This window comes from Varanus komodoensis, unplaced genomic scaffold (assembly GCF_004798865.1).
Source record: "Varanus komodoensis strain SLA01 unplaced genomic scaffold, ASM479886v1 scaffold116, whole genome shotgun sequence".
NCBI classification, from domain to species: domain Eukaryota; kingdom Metazoa; phylum Chordata; class Lepidosauria; order Squamata; family Varanidae; genus Varanus; species Varanus komodoensis.
Window position 1 is genome coordinate 13,325 of NW_025335333.1, and position 3,460 is coordinate 16,784.

The 3,460-nt window shown below is 52.8% G+C and overlaps 1 long non-coding RNA gene across 1 annotated transcript; it reads left to right on the forward strand.

Moving 5' to 3' along the window:
- The first annotated feature begins 6 nt into the window (after positions 1-6).
- Positions 7-1,538, forward strand: LOC123018808. The gene is made up of 3 exons (XR_006413820.1): positions 7-130; positions 386-599; positions 1,181-1,538. It is a non-coding gene; the product is annotated as an uncharacterized LOC123018808 (long non-coding RNA).
- Positions 1,539-3,460: the final 1,922 nt, after the last annotated feature.

The window sequence follows — 3,460 nt, forward strand, 5'->3', positions numbered from 1 at the left end:
ATCGGATCTTCCTTTGGCCAGCGTGCCTGAGGGACCCACGCCGTCAAAATCTTCTGTTTGCCATCTCAAGGACCGTCGCTGAGAGAGAATTTCTGGTGCGAAGTTTCTGGCTACGGAAGAGAATGCAGAAGTAAGTACATCCATTTTCCATCTCTTTCTCTTCATGTAAAGGGTGGCTTGATGGCCTGTGGCAGCGTCGTTCTCCTGAAGCTAGAGCCGCCTGAGAAAACCCTTCCCTTCGGTTCTCAATGTTCATGCAGTTTTACCAATCTTTGTTTTTTGATGGGGGCCATCTGTCTGAGTCAAATTTGGGAGCACAATGTTGAGCATGAAATCATTTGGTGGGGTAGAGGCTGACGTTCTTCCTTTGTCTTCCCCCATGCAGTAGACGGTCCCCCTCAGAGGGCGCCGGGAAGAGTCTCACACGAAGGCCCCGTCTCTTTTTGCAGCTGGCGTTGACTGCTCCAGGGCCCCGAAAACACCGACTGAGCACTTGATCTCCCAGAACATTCATCAGACAAACGACGAGCATCAGACCGTGATCGACGACGTGTTCTCTGCTGGAGATGGAGAGCGGCAGACAGACCGATTCACGCAAAGTGAGTGTCTGACGTGCTGCTGCCAAAGCCCTCGGCATCAGAATTGTTTCTGCGGACGCAGCTCGTGTGAGGAAGATGCCCCCTGGCACCTCCCTTAAACCTTTCCCGTTGACATTGCCAATGTAGCATCCTTTTAATAGTGACTTGGGTGGGGATAGNGCACCTCCCTTGAATCTTTCCCATTGACATTGCCGACGTGGCATCCTTTTAATAGTGACTTGGGCGGGGACAGGTTCCCTGACGTACCTGCCGAAGCTGCCGTCACTCCTTCCGTGCACCAGGTCCCGGGAGGTAGAAGGAGGCCACCCCCCCAGATAGAGAAACAGCAGTGCCACAGTCCTCCAGACTGCTTTGGGCGCAGCCCCCCACGTGTGCAGGCAGGAAGAGCGCCTGCAATTCCCATGGTCCCGCGACGGGCTGGGGGAACACGCGTGGCTTAACACGCGTAGGCTTCCACCGCGCTTCATTTCCCTCACCCTTCGTGATCCTGCTCCACCGCTGTCCAGCCTGTGATTTTGCGCAGCCTGTGCTGATGACGACTGGACAATACTAACCACCCCTCTTACGTTTTGACCTTTCAGGGAGATGCTGGCAGTCCCGTCATTCGTGAGGCCGATGCCAGGAAGGAGCTGCGTGGGACCGTCGGCGGGGCGCTAGCCGTGCCGAGAAGGAGAAACCCGCCGTCTAAACGGGGGACCCACGGGTCGCATCGCACCTGAATGGAGTCCGAGACAGGACCCACCGCCCTCCTGGATGAACGCGGGGACTTCCTCTGCAGCCTGCTGAGTGATTCGTTGAAAGCGAGCAAGTGAACGTCACGGTGTGAAGCCTGCTCTGGAGCCGATTTTTCCTCGGCGGTTATTTTTGCAGCTTCTCATGTCATTTTGCCCGAGGCAGAAATCTTCAGCCCTCGCCGAAATAAACCTTGTCCCACTGAAACACAGGCCCGTATCTCAAATCTGAAGGGGAGCTGCTCTGTCGGGCCATCCGATCTGTGCCACCGCATCTCTAGAAATTAGTATTGAATCATGGCGTGAGGTTTTCTGGTGAGGCCTAAAATTGGCTGTGAACTCGCTCACCTTGGAGCCACCCAGAAAAACAAAGGCCCACGTAGGACCTGAGGATGTGGTCTGAGCTGGTGTAACTAGAGCTTCACTGGAGCGGCCGAGCTTCATGAGATTAGAGAGCCGTGCCCTTGGCGTCAGGTTCTGTCATTCTCAGGGATGTCCTGCCTTTGCCCCTGTGTCTGAGAGCCGCTGCACGAACCGTCACCGAGCCTGCAGAGTTGTATACATTCGCACTGTGAGCTTGGGTGGCCTTTGGCAGACGTGGGGCGGGGGTGACCCCTCACAACGAAGTTGTAAATTCAACGTTGCTGAACGTTTCCTTTTCAAATAAGCTTTTATTCATTGAACTTGTAATATATCTTTGGGGCTGGATGGCCCCTTGTTAGTGAATGATTTTATTTTAACCTCTTCCTCCTAAACTGTAAGTACAAAGAGTCCATTCAGTATCCCACCTCTGCCGACTTCCCTTGCTTTATTTTGCACTGGGTTCAGGCGTTTACTGTCACCGTGTGATTTCAGACTCATGCCCCTGCTGTAAACTGCGGATTCCCTGTGTGCTACGCTTTGCTGATTCTGAACCCCTCCTCATTTTCCCGCTCTCACCTGCCGGGCTCCTGTCGTGTTGACTTTGCCGCGTCAGCTCTGTGACGTGTCCTAACTGCGGCACGGCAAGAAAGGGCGCTAGCCGGAGGAAGGGGCCTTCCTGCCCTTCCCTTTCGTTGCCCGCTGCAGCCCACCCTGTGGACTACGCGACACAGGCCCGGTGTCACGAGTCAGCTTTCATACCCTGCCCCGTTACTAGCGCTTTACAACAAGGACTGATGAAATGGCAAAGCATCCAGCCATGCACAATAAAATCACGCTTAAAAGCAATGATACATTAAAATGGTGGGAGAAAAATAGAATGAACTACCAGAGGAAAGGTCGGGGACCAACAAGACAAGCCCTGCATTGAGTGTGCAAATGCATCTGCGGCGCTGTTGCAGAAAGCGGGGGCTGCTGAGTGGAAGGCGTGTCTTCTCGAGGGCTGTTGGACCTTGAAGTCTCTAAAAAGGCTACTGCTTTATTATCGATCACCATTACGAGAGGTGCAGAATGTGTGCAGACAGAGGCTCGTGTATACGCCATGTGTAGCGTGCCTTTTTCTCTTGTGAGAAGCTCAAGGCGGCTGGCACAATGCTTGGCCCAATTTGATGCTCACAACAACGACCCTGCGGGGCAGGACAGGTCAGCCCCCCCCCCATTTTTTTTCTACCAATCCATAGACATATTCAAATCTGCGCACAGTCCCGTTTCTCTAGCCAGTAATAAAAAGAGTTCCAGGTTTGACAGAAGTATGTATCCTCTTTCTCCTTCAGAGACAAAGTCAGCCTGTCCAGTTCAGCCCAATCCAGGATCTTTTTAAAAATCAGTTCATCAGAAGGTGGTTCTTCACTCCTCCAATGTGGGGCAAATACAATCCTTGCTGCAGTCATCACTACACGTAAATCAAATAGGTTGCCTGTTTGTCAACGTCATCAGACACAATGCCTAATAAAAAGACTTCAGGTTTAACTATTAAAGATTTTTGTAACATTTCCTCAAGCCATTTCTGTAGTTTAGCCCAAGAGATTTTTCCCTAACGACAAGTCCACCACATGGGATAAAAAGGACCAGGTTAACGTTTGCATTTCCAGTGAAAGCCTTCAGGCCGCAATTCCCGGCAGTGGCCACAGGAGGGCACTCGAGGCGCGCCGCTGACGCCTCCGATGCTGAGCGTAGAGCCACACCGGGATCCCCGGCTGCACGAAGCCC